This window comes from Chenopodium quinoa, unplaced genomic scaffold (assembly GCF_001683475.1).
Source record: "Chenopodium quinoa cultivar QQ74 unplaced genomic scaffold, ASM168347v1, whole genome shotgun sequence".
Classification (NCBI taxonomy): domain Eukaryota; kingdom Viridiplantae; phylum Streptophyta; class Magnoliopsida; order Caryophyllales; family Amaranthaceae; genus Chenopodium; species Chenopodium quinoa.
This window is the reverse complement of record NW_018744693.1, coordinates 7084109-7105830: the sequence shown is the minus strand read 5'-3', so window position 1 is coordinate 7105830 and position 21722 is coordinate 7084109.

Below are 21722 nucleotides of genomic sequence, written 5' to 3'. Positions count from 1 at the left end.
GTTAGGCAGCAACCGGTGCCTAAACTATTTACCACCCAAAAAAAATGGCGGGAGAGCAGTTTTAGGCACCGGTTAACCGGTGCCTATTACACCCTATGGCACCGGTTAACCGGTGCCTATTACACCCTATGGCACCGGTTTTGAACATAGGCAGCGGTTCAAACCGGTGCCTTAGACCGGGTTTGAACCGCTGCCAATTGCCTTTTTTCACCTAGTGTATGTTCGGACCGTTTTTTCAATGACCAGATTAGGAATTAAGCTTTTATTTATGTAGACAAAAATAGTTACAGCTCATTTGCACTTCTACAAAGTAATTTTTTTTTATTTTTCTTGAACAATCAAAGTAAAATAAGTTTAATCCTATGGTGTTTTTGCCTTAGAAGTGAAAATGATTTTATCCAACTAAACGGAAGCTAAGAGCACTCACAACAATGAACATTTTTTTGTTTCCTCATTCTCTCTCTACCTACTTTCTCTCTCTTTCAATCTTATTTCCTCATGAGAATTTTTGGTGATTATATTTTATCCGATCAATAATAGTAAAAAAAAATTGTTAACCATTCTCTCCCTACCTATATAAATACCCATCAATATTTCTCTCTTACAATTTAATTGCTATAGTTGCAATTTCAACATAGGCCCACTGCTTACTATTCATCTACAATTTTGCTTATCTTATGAGCAAATTATCTTGTGCTCATTGATGGGATGGACAATTTTATATTTTTTTCTCACCAAAATGCTCATGGGCATTTCCTTGCTCACTGTTCTGAGTGCTCCTAAAGGCGTTTACTTACGGTTTTTCTTAAATTTGGGCATATTCCAATAAAAACGCATGCATCATTTGTCATTTGCTTAGTGGAGTATTTACTTTCATGAACGCAAAAGATATGTCCAGTAAGGAAATCTTAACAAGGACTAAGGAGATCTTAGGCTCTGTCTCTGTGTCATCTTTGTACTAATCGTAAATGCTGGCTACTTGGCTAGAAGCTACAGCCTACGATTAGAAATTTTGAAGCTTAGAGGTTTATAAAAAAGACAAAAAAATATACTATCTATTTTTTTTAAAAAAAAATTATTATTTGCATCAGTTTGAATGTGTTAGGGGACCAACTTAATCAAAAACTTAAGCTGATAGTTGAGGTTCAGGAATATGTTTTATACTCTATCACTCCCCCTCACATGAAAAACACTTAATAAACCTAAATACGAGTGTAGAGGCAAGTTAAAGATCGAACCCAAAGGAACGGTAATGTTCAAGCACTCTTAATTATGCGCCTAAGCAAGGTCGAAATCGAATGTAAGAGGTAACACTATGATAGGTTGTCGTACACCTGTCAAAAATAAATTCCTAACAAAACTAACTAACAATGTAGTAAGGTAAGTAGGGTCGAATCCACATAGACATGGCTATTCAATCTAGCTTTTAAGGTGTGGAGAAACTAAAATATGTCACGAGATTGGGATAAAAATATAGTCTTAATTAAAATATGAATAAAACAAATAATAAAAAGACCTAAGGTTATGGTTCACTTAAAATCAATATGTTCAAAATGCTAGATGAGTTGCTCTAGGTGTGCTTGGTATTATATCATTGTAGAGTTTTTTATTTTCCATTTTTTTAATATATGATTTATAATCAAACTGGAGTCTCCATATACTTCTAATTTTTGCACACCTATGCTAGCTACTGCTTCTAATCCATTAATGCACGCTTCACATTCTACGACATTATTAGTAACCTCAAAGTCTAATTTAACAGAGATTGGAGTATGTGCTCCCTCTGTAATTATGAGTAATTGTAGGGAATATTTCAAGCGTTAACACCTAGCTTGAACCCCACTGTGATCATACACTAAAGGATGGTGGCGTCCAAAGGGAAAGAAGATAGAGCAAAAGAGTCACCAACAAGTTTTTTAGGAACTTGTAAACCGTTCACGAGGTGAAGGTTACACCCCTTAACGATCCAGGAGATCGTTAACTCCAATAGGTCTAGAACCATGACTGGTAGTTCGGGGATGAAGGTACAAATCCAACCTAAAAGAGATGGAACCTGCCTTAATAATAGGCCTCTACTTTATTCTGATCTTATTCATGTGCGCTTTCTGACTAACATACAATCAATAGGTTTACCCTAAACCTATTTATCTATGTTGGTTGAATATTAATGCACAATAAATCTATTATTGGCGATCACTTGATTTATAATCAAATTAACCTTAAACAAGATTAATAATTATCTTATTAAGCGTGATTACAAGTACCAATTCCCTTTAAACATGCATAAAAGGTGTGATCAAGAAATAACAAATAAAAATAATCAAGCAACATAATAATAATAAAAACAATAATCATAATTATAATAACAATCATGATAATCATAATTAAAGTAATCATGTTAAAGCATAATATTAATAGCAAGATCCTAGGCATGATACTAACAAGATTAATAACAAATCCTAGCATGTCACTAAGCATTTAAAATCAAAGCTTTAGCCCTAACATGATACTAACAATCATAAATATTAGAAAGAACACAAAAGGCATCATAACAATCATACTTAATATTAAGGTTACACTAGACATGATACTAGGAATATCATAATAACAACCTAAGCATGATATCTACATCATAATATCAATTAAACCATTAAAGTACTTACTTGAATGCCTCGTACCTCTTTCTAATAACAAAATACACACGTTAGTAACTTCAAGGAAAATAATAAAATAAACAATTAAATTAAATAATTGAAAGAGAGATTTGGGACCAAACCCTTAGAAATTAAAACCTTTCACGTCTAAGGCGAAGGTAACTTCAAATATGGCTAGGTGTATCTAAGTCTTGCGAATGCGGAAATTTGTATTTGAGAAAAGGCTAGTTTAGAAAAGAGAGAGAGAGTAATCAAGAGAATCTTGATGAGAGTTGGTGAATGAAAATGGAGTTTTTAGAAAGCTATTTTATAGAGAAAATCAACCAAAAAGATAAAATACCAAAAACAGAGTTCTGATGCGTAAAACCAGGTTAGCGCCAAATGCTGACGTTAGCGCCAGACGCTAAGGTTAGCTCCAGGCGCCAAGCGTAGCGTCAGGTGCTACAGCTAGCGTTTGGCGCTGACTAAGAAATCGACGCGTTTTTTTAAAATCATATAGAAATTTCCGTACAGGAGGATAAAATCGTATTTTCCACAAAAACGTTCTTTTATTCTGATTAAAACTCTAAAAAGTCAACAAAAGTCAATTTATCAATGCTAATTGAATTAGGAATGAAAAGAACCATCTAGAAGAATCTAGAAGACTAAAACCATTCCTAATTGCATTAGGAATGATAAATCCATATTAGGCCTTCCTCTAGATCATTGGGCCGCATATAAGGCTCAAATCAGGCCCAGTTCAGTAATTGGCCATAACTTCCTCAATATTCATCGGAATTGGGCTTATAATATATTGTTGGAAAGATATTTTCAAGCCCCATCCAACTACACCACTATTGGACCCATATCATGGACCAACCAAACTGTATTGGCTGTTTTCTTTAAATAGGTTTTCAAAAAAAAGAGAAGAGAAAATAAATTAAAACTATCCGCAACACTAAACTTTCCACACTTTCACTTCATTCGATTATGATTCGACGTGAAAGGTACTCATCACTGGGTTTGGTTTTGGGGAGACACAAATGGGTGTCTACAGAAGCCCCCACTTTGACTGAGTTTGGAGAAACGCAAGTTTCGAAAACAAAAGTCAAAGTATCGATAGGGACAGAGAATGATTCAGAACGTTCTGCGATCCTAAATCACTCTTGTAACGCCAATACCTACAAACTAGCGTTAGTTAAACAGATAAAAGAGTTTAAGAAACGCGTATCTTGCACCGTCGAGCACACGTCACTGTAGGTAACCGATTTGTTGCTGCCTTTGTTGTATTTGCTGTTGTGACAACCTTTCGCGAGCTAGGGAATGCCATCCTCCTGTTTGTTTTGACGATCTTCTGCAAGCTAGAGAATACCGCCTGAAGACTGCTACGCCTGTAACTGCCTCCAATTCCGCCGTGATAGTCTTCGAAAAGACCACTGCTTGTTAATCCTTACTGCTACTTGAATCTTGTTGTTGATGTTTTGGGTGATGAAAATCCTCTTTTCTTTGGGAATAGTTTCCAGCTCAACTCTTGTATGATGTATGACAATCCGATTTAGGGAAAGTTGTCAATGCCACGTAACAATCCATCCTTGGAAATGTTGCTACGATGAAGCGAAAATCCATATCTTGGAAAATTTGCCAAAATCCAATTTAATTTGGGAAAAGTTGCCTATGCTTTGTAACAATCTGTCATAAGAATTTTGCTACGATCGACAATCCACATCTTGGAATATAACTCTTGAAAGAAATCCACCTTGAAAATTTGCCAACGCTATGCGACAATCCTTTTAGGAAAATATTGCCACAATTGACAATCCGCGTCTTGGAACATTTGCAAAAAAGAGTCGACCGACAATCCACTTCGGGAAAATTTGCCACTTGCTGAAATGAATGACAATCCACGTTGAGGAACCTTTGCCGAAATTTATGATGAATAGAGTCCTACAACAATCCTTTGGGAAATTTTGCCATAGGGAACTGGGTGTATGACAATCCAATCTCGGAAAACTTGCCAGCGATGACAATCCGAACTTAGAAAAAGTTGCCAAATAGAGAAGGAGCACGACAATCCACGCTTGGAAACTTTGCCCGAGATGACAATCTAATCTTTGAAAAATTGTCGTTGAAGTAGCTGCACGACAATCAATTTTTGGAAATATTGTCAGTTGGGGATGACAATCCAATTTTTGGAAAAATTGTCGTTTAAGAAGAACGCGCGACAATCCATATTTGGAAACATTGTCGTTTAAGAAGAATGCGCGACAATCCGTATTTGGAAATATTGTCGTTTAAGTGCTTATTTTTAAACCGATACGTTGGTGCTTGTAATGAGCCAGTGTTTTAGGCGCTTAAACTAAGTGAGACGATTTTTTGTCAAGTCAATCACTTACTACGATTGTAATCGAGCCGACTACTAATCATGTCAATTTGCTTATAGGGGCTAACTGGCGTACCAAGGAACCCGAAATTGCTGTATGAGGTCGAAATAACCATTCTGAGAGGCTTCGAGCTCTGTCGCTGCTGAAATATCTATGGCGTCAAGAATTGGCTCTGTCGCCAGACGCTGGGATCTAGAGTCAGGCGCTGAAATTTGTTGCCAGACGCCAGATGTTGTTGCTAGACGACAACCTTGTCTTCTGGTGCTGGAGTCGGGTCTTCCCTACTCTGCTCTTGCTGCCGCTGTTGCTTGGTTTTGCTCCGAACTTTGAGCTTGGTCGTTTCCTTTCAACCAAATCCGCTTAAATATTTTGTAAATTAAAGCTCTTCATCTTTAACTTACTGATCCATGTAATTTTTCTCAAACTCCTCTCATCTTAGAAGAATCTCATTCGGTAATATTCGCGGTTTTTTTTTCGAAAAAAATATCCGGGAATGCCCTTAATTGCCTGCTGGGATGTACCTGCATTTATCTTTGACTATAGGAATTTGCTAATCTTTGTAGGGTTGACCTAAGACTTAGTGTTGCTTGACTCATTGACTTGTCGTGACTCAAGGTATAAACTTGACTCACTATGATTGACTGACTTGAGGTTGACTCGACTCGAAGTGAAATAACACGTGTGACTCATGACCCGTGTGTGCATTGTATTATGATTGTGCGACTCAAAAATGCAAAAAAGAAAAAAAATTTCGTCATTTTTGTGGAGGGTACCGACTTTCTCCCGAAAAAGAAAGACACGAAAGAAGAATTGAAGTTTTCGAATGCATGTGTGAATGAGCTCAATCAAATGTTGTTTGATACTATCTTTCAAGGTGCAAGGATTAATCCATCCTAGGCTATCTCAATGGTTGACTCAATGATGAAAGTATTTGGTAACTTAGACACGGAGGCTAAGCACTTCATACTTCGTGATGCAATGACAATTATGATTGATGTTGATATGACAAGGCATGCTTCAACGTTGTGTTAAGATTCCATGACAAAGGGTTCCTAATGGAAGGTGTATTTGGTCATGTATCTGTGATGTGTGTGAAAGTGACACTAAAGTTAGGCCGCAAGGGCTAAGTGTGTGGAAAGATATTATTTTTAGAAGAGTCAAATAATGGTAACTCTTAGGCTAGGTAGGCTAATAATGTAGGGATCAAGCCCCCAAGTCTAGCTCTAAATAAATAGGGATGAGCACAAGGGATCCCTTGATATGATCATGGTGTGAGTGTGTGAATGTGAATATGAATGCAATTTTATTACGGCCGCACCTCGACGTGAGGTTGCCTACGTATCCGTTAGGAATCAGGCCGAACGTAGTTCTAGCCGAACCTCGCACAAGTGTATGTATACCTCAAAAAGGTCTTTTAAGGGTTGTAACGTGGTTTGGCTAAAGGCTTGAAGAAGAAGGGGATAAAGGCTCAAGACCCTAGATAAGCCCCCAAGGTGTGCAACCTTGCTTTTGAAATCTTTATATTTTTATGCTTGAGTTTCTACTCTTTTTTAGCTCTCTTTTCTCTTTTTTTTTTCTTTTTGCTTTAGCATTTATTTTATTTTTATAAGTGTGGGCAATCCCGATCATGCGGTCTATCACTCACTTGGAATTCATGTTTCTCAAGCACGGTACTGAGCACTTGATAAAAGACGCAATCTGAGACGTGTTCATATCAAAGACATGTTCATGTCAATGACATTGGAACACTTGTCCTTTTGTACACTTTTATTTATTTTTTGCTTATTTTTTGCTATTTTAATCTTTTGCAGTCACTCAATCTTTTTATGAAATTAAAAGTTGCATAAGTTGCACACCATCCCATCCCAAGATTAGGTAGATATGGGTTGAAAAATGAAAGGTCTATTGTTAGACAAGGCTCAAAGTGGTTTATGAAGAAAAAATTGTAAATTAGAAAGGTGAAAGGTGATATGATGTGGCTACAAGGGGTGCCTCAAATCATTGGTATACCTTGTGCTTAGCTCGGCATTTTTTTTTTTTTGTGCAATGCAATGATCATATGCAAGAAAATAAATGCTCATTTTATTTGAAGGAAAATAAATAATGATCCTACAAAATTAAATCTAAGGGAAAAGAAAGAATCTACAAAATTAATCTAAGGGAAGAGAAAGGTGCCTATGCTAGACTTATTGGGGAAAGGAAAAAATGAAAAAGAAATAGAAAAAGAGGTCATGAAATCTTGTCATTGAAGCTCGCCTCTGTCTTGTGTTGTTTGCTCCGACATCATCCAGTCTTCTCGCTAGCTAGAGGCAATGAGATCTTATTTGCCTCTATGAGATCTTGAATGAGGTTTTGAAACTTGTAGCATTCATCAGTGGTATGACCGTTTCCTCGATGGTACTTGCAATAGGAGTTTGGATTCCATCTCGAAGATCGATTTTCTGGCGTTGGATCCTCGGTAAGGCCAATAGGTTTGATTAATCCTCGATCGTAAAGACGGTCGAAAGCAGCATCGTAGGTCATTTCAATGGGTGTGAACTCTCGCCTGGGTTTCCTTTTAGATCCTTGATTGTCCATGACTAAGACACCATTATGGTCAAAGGTACTAACATTATTACTAGATTGGGCGTTTTTGGAAGAAGAAGGATTGTCGTTCTTCTTTCCTTTCCAGCTACCGTGGTTACTATTGTTAGTAGCTTTTTGCTTTGCGAAGTCGTCTTCGATCTCGATACCTGTGTCATAGACGGATCTGAAAGTATTCAAGTTGCGTTGATATTTTAAGTGTTTTGAATACTTTTCTTGGAGATTCTTGATAAACATCCTCACAGACTCCTTTTCAGTGGGGACCTCAATCATCTTAGCGGAAGTTTCCCTCCACTTGTTGAAGAAAGAAGTAAAGCCTTCATTCTCTTTTTGCCTTAGCATCTCAAGTTGTCTATAATCGGTTTCAACTTGAATATTGCACTTATATCTATCTATGAAAGCGTTTACTATCGATTCCCATGTAGAGGTTTTCTCTTTGTCAAGGGAGAAGAACCATTGTTGGCAAACAGTTTCAAGAGATAGAGAAAATATAGAGGGAAACACTTTCTTATCAATACCCTTAACACTCATTATTGTTTCAAAAGCTCTTAGATGAAAATAAGGGTTTTCAGTTGCCTTGAATTTTGGGATGTCGTTGGCATTGAACTTATGCGGAAGAAGTTCTTTATCCACCAAGACCCCTTGTGAACTAATGCCCTGAAATTTATAGTCACTAGATAGCTTACTCAAGCTTTCTTGCATGAGGTTCATTTGTTGTTGCTTTAAAGGGTCATCAATTTTGAGGGTTAAAGCCTTTAACACCTCAGTCACATCAGTCAATTGAATCCTAAGTTCATTAAATTCCTCTTGAGTTGCCATTATCTTTTTAGACTTCCTCTTTTGACAAATCGGTTTATCAAAAAGTAAGACTTGAATAAAGAGGTTATCCTTGATTAATCGCCCTTCTCTCCTCGACCAAGTACTGTGGAAAAGGAATTTGGGGATATTCATTGTTAATTGTTTGACTCAAACATTATTCAACATGCAATGGATAGAAGAAGGTAGAAAATTGAGGGTAATGATATGGAGAAAGCATATAGATGGAGAGATGTGGAAAATTAGGAATAGAATGTACCCCCAACTCAAATGACGGAAAAAACCGACTCATGCATGAACCTAAGACATGGTCATGGTGTGAAAAAAGTATGTACAAAGTGTGTGCTAAGACTAGTGAATGTAGGTGATATGTTAAGACTTGTGTCATGACCATGTGGCTAGACTATGTGACTAGACTCAAGCAAAGACTAAGTTAAGACCTCATGTATATGCATTAAACTGGACAGGCTGTGGTATTTTAGTCATAACTTTTGATCTGTGACTCTGATTGGGATGAAACCAACGCCAAATTAAAAATAATACTCGGGGATAGAGATCCATAGGCGTACGACTTGTAGTTCTGCTAGAACTCCGTATATGACCAAAACAAGTTGACGCTTGTGCAGTATACGGGAATAAAAATCCGGGTTGACTTAAAGGGACTATGACTCGATTTTAGACATATTTATTAGCTAAGATTAATTAATTAATTAATTAAACAAAGTCCTTTAGTCATTAATTAGTTTATTAAGTCTTAAAACAAGTCAAACAAACGGTTAGGAAAAAACACATAGAGTATGCACAACAAATAATGCACAATTAGTCAAGTAGGCACAATATGATGCAATGAGTTTGCAACCTAACCATGGCTCTAGTTCTCTAAAGTTTGGGATATGGGTTAGTCAATAGAGGGTCCATGGTTAATTGTCCGGATGCACCGCGCGGAAGCCTAACCGTGATGGGTTGGCGCGAGTGGATGGGACACCGCGAGTTTTAGAAAAAAAACTTGCTTCCATGGTTTGGTGAATTCAACATTCTCGGATGTACCCTTTGTTTCTCAGAGCGTTCAATCAGGTAGATGGAGCATGAATTCCCAGGGGGTTATGTCCACATGTAGAACACACATGGGTTTCAGAAAGTGAGAAAAACTCAATCAGGAAGTAGGATCGAGCAAACAATGCGAAAAGCTGGTCGAAATTAGAACGCATATTTCTGGCTCGGTATTGGAAAAATTTGACGCCATAAAATAGGAGTTGGCGCCGGATTTTGGCTGTAACGCCTGGCGACAGGGCTGTCGTCTGGCGCTACAGTCAAATTTCTGGTGCCACTTCTGTTCGCTGACGCTAATTCCTACATGCCTCAGCAGCTTTCTGTGCTCGATAAAATTTTCCAGTTTCGCGCAGTGTTATTTCAATTCTAGTTGTGAAAGATATTCCTCAAATTTCCTACGTGTAAAATCCTATGTTTTAACTCATTACGGATGGTCTTTCCAATGAGATCTTTTTTATGCATATGACAATAATGTTAATCAAAATTACGCACATGAAATACTTAGAACTTTTCAAGTCTCATCCACTCATTCTAAATCATTGCCGAAATAAATTTCAGGAAATAAAATAGAAATCCTCCCCAGTGGAGTCGCCAAAAACTGTAGGGAATATTTCAAGCGTTAACCCCTAGCTTAAACCCCACTGTGATCATACACTAAAGTATGGTGGCGTCCAAATGGAAAGAAGATAGAGCAAAAGAGTCGCCAACAAGTTTTTTAGGAACTTGTAAACCATTCACGAGGTGAAGGCTACACCCCTTCACGATCTAGGAGATCGTTAACTCCAATAGGTCTGGAACCATGACTGGTATTTCGGGGATGAAGGTACAAATCCAACCTAAAAGAGACGGAACCTGCCCTAATAATAGGCCTCTACTTTATTCTGATCTTATTCATGTGCGCTTTCTGACTAACATACAATCAATAGGTTTACCCTAAACCTATTTATCTATGTTGGTTGAATATTAATGCACAAATAAATCTATTATTGGCAATCACTTGAATTATAATCAAATTAACCCTAAACAAGATTAATAATTATCTTATTAGGCGTGATTACATGTACCAATTCTCTTTAAAAATGCATAAAAGGTGTGATCAAGCAATAACAAATAAAAATAATCAAGCAACATAATAATAATAAAAACAATAATCATAATTAATATTAAGGTTACACTAGACATGATACTAGGAATATCATAATAACAACCTAAGCATGATATCTACATCATAATATCAATTAAACCATTAAAGTACTTACTTGAATGCCTCGTACCTCTTTCTAATAACAAAATACACACGTTAGTAACTTCAAGGAAAATAATAAAATAAACAATTAAATTAAATAATTGAAAGAGAGATTTGGGACCAAACCCTTAGAAATTAAAACCTTTCACGTCTAGGGCGAAGGCAACTTCAAATATGGCTAGGTGTATCTAAGTCTTGCGAATGCGGAAATTTGTATTTGAGAAAAGGCTAGTTTAGAAAAGAGAGAGAGAGTAATCAAGAGAATCTTGATGAGAGTTGGTGAATGAAAATGGAGTTTTTAGAAAGCTATTTATAGAGAAAATCAACCAAAAAGATAAAATACCAAAAACAGAGTTCTGATGCGTAAAACCAGGTTAGCGCCAAATGCTGACGTTAGCGCCAGACGCTAAGGTTAGCTCCAGGCGCCAAGCGTAGCGCCAGGTGCTACAGCTAGCGTTTGGCGCTGACTAAGAAATCGACGCGTTTTCTTAAAATCATATAGAAATTGCCGTACAGGAGGATAAAATCGTATTTTCCACAAAAACGTTCTTTTATTCTGATTAAAACTCTAAAAAGTCAACAAAAGTCAATTTATCAATGCTAATTGAATTAGGAATGAAAAGAACCTTCTAGAAGAATCTAGAAGACTAAAACCATTCCTAATTGCATTAGGAATGATAAATCCATATTAGGCCTTCCTCTAGATCATTGGGCCGCATATAAGGCTCAAATCAGGCCCAGTTCAGTAATTGGCCATAACTTCCTCAATATTCATCGGAATTGGGCTTATAATATATTGTTGGAAAGATATTTTCAAGCCCCATCCAACTACACCACTATTGGACCCATATCACGGACCAACCAAACTGGATTGGCTGTTTTCTTTAAATAGGTTTTCAAAAACAAAGAGAAGAGAAAATAAATTAAAACTATCCGCAACACTAAACTTTCCACACTTTCACTTCATTCGATTATGATTCGACGTGAAAGGTACTCATCACTGGGTTTGGTTTTGGGGAGACACAAATGAGCGTCTACAGTAATACTCCTACTCCATATCCTTTTTGATTGGACGCACCGTCGAAGTACATTACCCATTTGTCATCTTGTCTCATGAGAATCTCTTCATCCGGAAGATGAGTAGTTTCTGCATGACTTGTTTGAATTGGATGTTGTGCCAGAAAGTAGGAAATTACTTTTCCTTTCATTGATTTTTCACGAATATATTTTAGTTCAAATTCATCCAACATCACCAACCACTTAGTTATCCTTCCTTGTATGGGTGGTTGTTCAAACAAATACTTTATCGGATTTTGTTGAGAAATCACATGAGTAGTGTGTGGTAACATATAATGTCGTAACGTTTTGGTTGCCCACACTAATGCTAGGCTTGTCTTTACTAAGGTGCTATATTTTGTTTTGTATTAGATGAATTTTTTGCTTATATAATATGTTGCACGTTCGACTTTTTCTAGCTCTTGTGCTAACATGGCCCCTGTGGCTGTGTCTGTAACTGTAATGTATAGCCTAAGAGGTAGTTTGGGTACTGGTGGTGCTAAAATTGGTGGACTTTTGAGATAATATTTGATTTTCCTTTTGGCATTGATCGTCCCATTCATGTTTATTCTCTTTTTTCAATTTTTTAAATATTGGCTCACAAGTCATAGTCAATTTGTTGATAAATCGACTAATGTATTGTAATTTGCCAAGGAATCCCCTAATTTCTTTTTCTGATTGAGGGGGAAGCATGTCAACAATTGCCTTTATTTTAGAGGGATCGATCTCAATTTCACGTGTGCTTACTACGTATCCGAGTAACTTACCAGAAGTTACTCAGAAGGCGTATTTTTGTGGATTCAATCGCATTTTATATTCTTTTATGCGAGTGAAAATTTTGCGTAAAGTTTCTATATGTCCCATTCTATCTTTGGACTTTACGACCATATCATCCACATACACTTCTATTTCTTTATGCATCATATCATGCAAGAGAGTCGTAGCCGTTCTTTGGTACGTAGCTCCTGCATTTTTTAAACCAAATGGCATGACTGTGTAGCAATACGTACCCCAAGGGGTAATAAAGCATGTCTTTTCTTCATCTTCTTTTTCCATTAAAATTTGGTTGTAACCTGCGTATCAATCCATAAAGGATAGCATCGCATGTTCAGCCGTGTTATCTACCAATATATCAATATGTGGTAGAAGAAAATTGTGTTTAGGGTTAGCTTTATTAAGATCTCTATAGTTGAACACATGCGAACTAGTCCATCCTTTTTAGGGACTGGAACGATGTTTGCTACCCATTCTGGGTAATTACATACGCGAATAAAACCGGCGTCCAACTGTTTTTGTATTTCTTCTTTTATTTTTAATGCGGCATCAGGTTTCATTCGTCAAAGTTTTTGTTTTACTGGTTTAGAAGTAGGGTTCAAGGGAATGGTAGATTTTGCGATTTCCCTATCTATTCCAGGCATGTCCTTGTATGACCAAGTGAACACGTCTTCGAATTCTTTGAGCGTTGATTTGAGGGTCGATCGCTCTTCCGGATTTAGAGTTAAGCCAATTTTGACTTCTCTCTTATTTTCGTTAGTTCCTATATTAAGTATTTCAGTTTCTTCAACGATAGGGTTCTTTTGTTCTCGTTCATTCATTAGTTCAACCAATTTATGAATGTTATCATCTTCACTAGAATGATTGTTATAGCATTTGAAAAATTCAAGAGAAGGCATATACTCGGAAATATAGCTCATATTATTAAAATCAAAAGAGAGTACATCAAGAGAAGAATCCTTTTTGGGATCTTCGTCCTTAGAACTAGAAAATAAAGACACAGTAATGGCCACAAGGCCTAGATTTTCAGCTTCCCTAGAGTCTACAATAGATTCATCGTCCGATTCTTCAAACATCTTCCCTTCGCCTGTGACGATCTCCCGTTTATCGCCTTTGTGATTGATCCATTTGAAAGATTTCCTCCATCCATGCTCAAAAGTTTTGTTTGAAGGGGTGATCAGCGAGATTGGGTCAAAGGCTTCATATTGAATGGCATTTTGATTGGTCATCGTTGCGACATGATTTTGCTCTACTCCAAATAGCAAGTTAAATGCTTGCCTATCATAGCACCCTAGAGTTGGATGTTTTGATTTAACGATACTAAGATCGTCATCCAAGAAGTAGAAATCATGAAATATTTCCAATCCAGGCTTCTTGATTCCTTCAAAACTAAGGGTTTCGGAAAGTCGTAGCATGGGTAATCTTCTCCCTCCCTAATGAATTGTCCATTAAGGGTTTGTTAATAGGATGGGAGTAAAGTGATTATCCCTTTCTTATTATTGTCTCTACGTGCTTTTCTTTTGCATCATGAGACTCCAATTCTTATTTGGTTGGTTTATATCCCAATCCAAAGGAGAAGCTTTTCTTTGGGATAGGAAGTAAGAGAGATTTCTTCATTCCTATTCCCAAAGGCATCCCAGGAAAGTAACTACTCTTGAGCAAGATGTGGTTTACTATCCAAGTGGAATATTAATCAAGCTTGAATGATTCTTACAAGTCTTCTTCCATTTCAATTGTGAATATTGGCTCCGCGGCAAATCCACACATGTCCTCTTCATCATTATCATAGTTTATTTCTAAGAGTGATTGGTCATTTATTGCTATTTTGAGTGGAGAAGCATGTATAGTCATAGGAAGCCCTTGATAGTTCAACCTAATCATTTGATGAAGTGAGGATGGTATTGCACCAAGCTCATGTATCCAAGGACGTCCAAGTAAAAGGTTGAATGTAGGTTTTATGTCCATAACATGAAATTCAACCATCTTTTGAATTGGGTCTGTGGTAATTGGTAGCTTAACAGTTCCACACACCGATCTTCTCGAATTCTCATAGGCCCTAATGCTTTGTTTTGTTGATTGAAAATCTTTTTCTGGATTTAGGCCTAAGTATTTTGTCGTTCGTAATGGGAATATGTTTACAGCCAGCCCATTGTCTACCAAAGTTAGAGGGAGCATCCCTTGCATCCCACAGTTAAGTATAATGCATTGTTGTGGGTAGTGTCTTTTAGAGGTAAATCATCATTAGTGAAAACGATTGACTTGTCGGATTTCTCGCTAGTAAGCAAGCTAACGAGGTCCTGAGAGGTTGTGTTTATGCTTACAGATAAAGTCGTTAGAGCGTTCATGAGAGAATTCCTATGTTCTTTAGAAGTACTTAGGAGCTCCCAAATGCTAACATTCACCTTAAAATGGCGAAGTTGTTTGACCAATGGATCTTCCACCTCAAGTGGAGGTGGTATAGTATTTTGTGTTTGACCTTGAGTTTGATTTTGTGTGGTCGAAGATCCATTTCGTGGTGGTGCTTGGTAGACTCGCCCAGAACGAGTTAAATGATCTATCTCATTTGGGTTAGTCGTAGGACTCATAAACCAACTTTCTTCTAGAGGCTTTTGATGTGCCTCCATTTCAAGATGTTCCATGAGTTGTGCTTGATGCCATTGTTCATCCAAGGAGAAATTCGATAAATCTTGCAATTTCCCCAAGAAATGATCTCAATCAAGCGCTCCATTTGTTTCATTTTGCAAACAAGATGGAGGTGGGACGGCGGCATACTTAGAGACATATAAGCCCTGAAAGTCGTCGTCCCATATTCCACATACTTCATTAGTTGCCCCTATAAGTATTGTGGATAGAGGTTCTCCTATGGGTGTGATGTAGTCCAAAGGATTGAACGTATCACTTCCCCTATGGTCTTCATCGATGTGAAACACCCCTAAGGGGGATGCATTATTGTTAGGTTTAGGCGTGGGAATTTTCCCATCGTCTACTAAATCTTGTATCTTGTGCTTTAAAACATAGCAACGTTCAGTATCGTGTCCAACGCCTCTATGATAAGCACAATAAGCACTACCATTCCATTGAGGAAACCTCCTTTCTGGTGGAGTGGGTGGTGTTGGCCCTGTTGGGGCAAGTAAGCCTTTTTCATTTAATTTTTCTAACAATTCTTTATAGCTTATAGGAAATTGAGTAAATTTTCTATATTTTGACCATGTTTTTCTAGGATCATCATATCGATTCGTGTTATTGTATTGCGTGGAAGTCGCAAATACGTGAACAAAGGATGATGCATTATCATTCCCCTTCTTGTAGTTATTCTTAGGTTGATGATGATAATGAGGTTTGTTTGCGTTTTATTTAGCAAGATCATCTTCAATCTTAGTAGCCATAGAATAGACCTTTTGAAAAGTGTCTAGACCAAGGTAACGTAGATGTTTGTTGTACTTTTCATGACAGTTGTCAATCAATTTTTGTACTAGCTCGAGTTCAGGAGGACTTTGAGAAAGGTGGGCCGCCTTTTCTCGCCATCTACCATAGAAAGCAAGGAAACCTTCAACGTCGCCTTGCTTAAGCATCTCGAGTTCACGTAAAGTTGATTTGAACTCTACGCTACTCTCGTATTGGGTGATGAAAGCCGAAACTACATCTTCCCATGTTGCTTTAAATTTAGGATTTAGCCAATAGTACCACTCTCTCGCGGTTGGGTCTAGTGATAAAGGGAAAGTCAAAGCATAAAGCTTAGGATCAAATCCCTTTAGTGCCATAGTGCCATAAAATAAAATTTATGGGTGAGTTTTTTGTAATTGGATTGATTGAATTATATATGAAGTAGGTCTAAAAATTTATTTGTCAACAAATTTTATTGAATTACAAATTATGCAGGTTAGTTTTAAAAGAAAATTAATAGGTAATTATTGAATAAATTGCTGGGAAAAAAAAGGCATTTAAAAATTTTATTGATTTAAAAAAAAAATTCGTGTATGCCAACAGACCTGTTAGGTTCAGAACGGATCTTACAGGTTGATGAAATAAATAAAAAAAAATATATCAAAGAGACCCCATATCTTTGCTATAGGGTCTGAAGTTAATTTTCAAAGGGACCTTATTTCTCTTTTAGCGGGTCTATTTTATCTATCAAACATACCCTATTTCTTTTACAACGGTCTCTTATCTTTAATATTTTATTCTAAAAGAAGTAATCTAACAAACCTGGTATTTTGCATAAGGGGTCTGTTATTTTTTAAAAACAGACCCCATCTGATAGACCCCTTAGATAGAGACCCTTTGATAGGCGGTTTATAAAGGATATTTCAACAGGTCTCTTTGCTTATTTTTGTAATAGTGCACAAATCTCAATTTACAAAATTTACAAAATCATACTAAGTAACAGATAAGTGAGAATTTAAACTCAAGTCAACAAGGCTCAAGTCCAAATTAAAAATTCAAAGCCAGAATTTAGAAGTTGTTTACTTACATAAACAAGCAACCAGATGGGGTGCAAGTGAAGAGTTTGGTATGTTGCAATTTGTTTTATTAGACCGCTTATTTCATAAGTTTTATTTTTGTTAGGTTTTGATATAAAAACTGATGTTTTTCTAGACCTGATCAAGGATAGCCCCACCGATTTTGGGGGAGTTTTGGCAAGATTTTTCCGATCGGAATCGGATTGGGTCCAGTTCAGACTGAAATTTTACTTTTTTGGGCAGGTTTGGAAATGCGGTTTTATACATTTTTAGTTAATGTTTTTGGCCCGGCTCAAAAAGGCCGACAATTTAGGCGGGTTTGTGATATGTCTATTTTGTATAGTGTTTTACCCCCGTCCCTTGGTCGTAATTAGTAGTGTTTTTGGCACTTTAGAGCCACTTTTATTACTAATTGGTGTTTTCTAGTGTTTTCGTAGTTTTGGTTGAGTTTTGTAGGAAATTGCATCTTTGGAGCTTTTTCCCGAGATTATTGCGGAATGACTACAAGCATTTGAAGGCACGACCGATTGCATTGGACACCGAGTATTCAAGACCCGAAGTGGAGATTTAAATTGGGCCAAGAATGAAGCCCAATCCAAGTCCAGCCTATAGCCGGGCCCGATCAGGCGAGCTTTAGCCCGATCGGGCGAATGCCCAGAAGAAGGGGGTGAAGAGAAAGGCGCGCCCGATCGGGCGGCCCTTCGCCCGATCGGGCACATGTTTCTTGAAAGCTATTTTCGGTGAATTTCTTAGTTTTAATTAGGAGTAATTATGGATTTTTGTATAAATACGATTTTAATGCTTTTGTTTAGTACCTCTTCTCTTAGACATTCTCTCTCTACTTGGTCTTATTTTCTCTCTCTGCAAATTCCATACTTTGTTCTTGATTCAACTCCTTGTTTACGATAACTTCGGTAACAATTTCCTCTTTATTAATTTCAATTTTTTTATTTCCTTAATTCATCATGTTTCCTTTAATTGCTTTATTTAGTTTAGATTTAATTATGTGTGATTAGTTCTCTTTCTAGGGTTTGTGGGGATCCATAAATAATATGAAGGGGTAATTTATTATTGTTGATTATCAATGCTTGATTAATTTCCTATTGATTGATTTAATGCTATGCAATTAGAATAGGCCTGGTTTAATTATATGAGTTTAATAATATTGATTCGAGATTCGAGAGATGAGTATTGATGTTTAGGCTTAGTTTCAATAAGTGGACTAATTTATAAATGGTTTTGTAGGGAATAATTTTCAAGCGTTAACCCCATGCTTGAACCCCACTATGATCATACACTAAAGTACGGCGGCGTCCAAGGGAAGAAGATAGAGCAAAAGAGTCGCCAACAAGTTTTAGGAACTTGTAAACCGTTCACGAGGTGAAGGTTACATGGATATCCCTTAACGATCCAAGAGATCGTCAACTCCATAAGGTCTAGAACCAAATAAGGGTTCGGGGATGAAGGTACAAATCCAACCTAAAAGAGATTGAACCTGCCCTAATAATAGGCCTCTACTTTATTCTGATCGTATTCATGTGCGCTTTCTAATTAACATACAATCAATAAGTTTAACCCTAAACCTGTTTATCTATGTTGGTTGAATATTAATGCACAAATAAATCTATTATTGGCGATCACTTGAAATATACTCACAATTAACCCTAACAAGATTATTAATTATCTTATTAAGCGTGATTACAAGTACCAAATTCCCTTTAAACATGCATAAAAGGTGTGGTCAAGCAATAAAAAAATAAATATCATCAAGCAACATAATAATAATCAATCATGAATAATAATAATCATAAATAAAATAATCATCATCAAAATAATAATAATAACCATATTCATAATCATCATAAATTATAACAATTATAATCATAATCATGTTCATGTTAATATTAAAGCATAATAATAATAGCAAGATCCTAGGCATGATACTAATAAGATTAATAACAAACCCTAGCATGTCACTAAGCAATAAAGATCAAATCTTTAACCCTAACATGATACTAACAATCATAAATATTAGGAAGAATATAGGAAGCATCACAACAATCATATTTAATATTAAAGTTACCCTAGACATGATACTAGGAATATCATAATAACAACCTAAGCATGATATCTACATTATAATATCAATTAAACCATTAAAGTACTTACTTGGATGCCTCGTACCTCTTTCTAATAACAAAATACAGACGTTAGTAACTTCAAGGAAAATAATAATCAAAACAATTAAATTAAAAGAGAGATTTGGGACCAAATCCTCAGAAATTAAACCTTTCACGTCTAGAGCGAAGGCAACTTCGAATACGGCTAGGTGTTTCTAGATCTTGTGAATGCGGAATTTTGTATGAAAAAAGCAAGGTTTGAGAAAGAAAGATGAATGAATTAAGAGAGAATTAGATAATTAATGATTACGAATGAAAACTGATTGTTGATGAGAATTCGTGAGAATTGGTGAATGAAACGGAGTTTTTAATATGTTATTTATAGAGAAAATCAGCCAAAAAGATAAAATAAACAAAACAGAGTCTGACGCATAAAAAACAGAGCTGGCGCAAACCCTGGCTAACTGGCGCCAGGCACCAACACCAGCGCCAGACGCTAATGGCTAGCGTCAGGCGCCAGGCGCCAGGCGCCAGGCCTGGTTCCAGGCGCTAATGCCTGGAGTCAGGCGCCAAGCCTAGTTTTAACGCGCTTTCGAAAATCAGATAAGTTTCCCGTACTGGAGGATAAAATCGTACAATTTCCTCGAAAATGCTATTTGATTTTACTTAAAACTCTGAAAAGTCAACAAAAGTCAATTTATCAATGCTAATTGAATTCGGAATGAAAATAACCTTCTAGAAGAATCTAGAAGACTAAAACCATTCCTAATTGCATTAGGAATGATAAATCATATTAGGCCCTCCCCTAGATCATTGAGCCGCATATAAGGCTCAAACCGGGCCCAGTTTAGTAAATTGGCCATAACTTCCTCAATATTCATCGGAATTGGGCTTATAATATATCGTTGGAAAGCTGTTGACAAGCCCCATCCAACTACACTATTATTGGACTCATATCATGGACCAAACAATCTGGATTAGCTGTTTTCTTAAAATAAGTTTTCAAAAATAGAGAGAAGAGAAAAGAAATTAAAACTATCCGCAACACTAGACTTTCCACACTCTCACTTCATTCGATTATGATTCGACGTGAAAGGCACTCATCACTGAGTTTGGTTTTGGGGAGACACAAATGGGTGTCTACAGAAGCCCCCACTTTGACTGAGTTTGGAGAAACGCGAGTTTGGAAAACAAAAGTCAAGGTATCGATAGGGACGGAGAATGATCCAGAACGTTCTGTGATCCTAAACCACTCTTGTAATGCCGATACCTGTAAACTAGCGTTAGTTAAACTGATAAAAGAGTTAAGAAACGCGTATCTTGCACTGTCGAGCACACGTCTCTGAAAGTAACCGATTGTTTTGATGACTTCTTGCAAGCTAGAGAATGCCATCCCGCTTGAAAACCACTACGCCTGTAACTGCTTCCAAATTAGAAGATTGATTCGCCTGAAATGATCCTCCTCCGCTATGATAATATTCCACGTCCAAGGGAATACCATCGAAGATTATTTCTCTCGAAACAATCCTCATCCGCATTAATAATACTCCACGTCCAAGGGAATATCATCGAAGATTATTTCTCTTGAAACAATCTCCTTTCGCATTGACCATCTTCTATGCCTAAGGGAACACGATCGAAGACAACTTCGCCTAAAATTACCTTCAGTTGTTTGTGACAACTCTCCGCAAGCTAGGGAACGCCGTCGAAGATATCCTCGCTTGAAGTCATCCTCGTTTGATGCGATAATTTTCCTAAGGAAATTACCGAAGACCTCCATCTGTCGATCTTTAAAAGTTCGCCTGAACTTTTGCTTCCGCTATGCCTGTACGTCGGTGCTTCTGATGCTTTGAACATGTATGTTGGTGTTTTTTTTTTGAATGAACCATTTTGTCGGTGCCTTTTGCTTTTGAACCTATATGCTGGTGCTTTTGTTAATGAGCCAATGCTTAGGCGCTTTAAGCTAAGTGAGACGATCTTTCACCAGGTCGATCACTTTATGTAATCAAGACGATTACTAAAACCATGTCAAATTTCTTAGAGGGGCTAATTGGCGTACCAAGGAACCCAAAATATGTTGCAGGAAGGTAGAAAAACTTACCAAGTGGCTGGGCGTTATGGCGCTGCTGAAAAACCGTCAGCGCCACACGATTAACCTTAGCGCCAGGCGTTGAGATTGGCGCTAGGCGCCAAGCCTAATTTCTGACGCCAATGCCTAGGGCTTGGCGCTAGCACGGGGATTTCCTTAAATACCCCTTTCCTATTCATTTTGCTGCTTGCTCGTCGCGAAATTGCTCGAAAAAACAAGAAAATTTCATTTGCTCGGTTCTTGCTCGTTTCTCAACCGAATTCGCTCAAATTCGTTGAAAATCAAAGCTCTTTTCATCTACTTTCCTGATCTATGTAAGTTTTCTTCAAACTCACATCAGTTTTTATGAATTTTTGGCATGTTTATTCACGAATTTCATGTAAATTCGAAATTAAAAATGCTCAATTTGCTTTGTTTGTCATGTTTTATGCCATTAAATTGCTTGATCATGTTTATATATTGCCTTGGGAGTAATTTGAGACTTGTTTGACTCAATTTGGTGAAGAAATGAGCA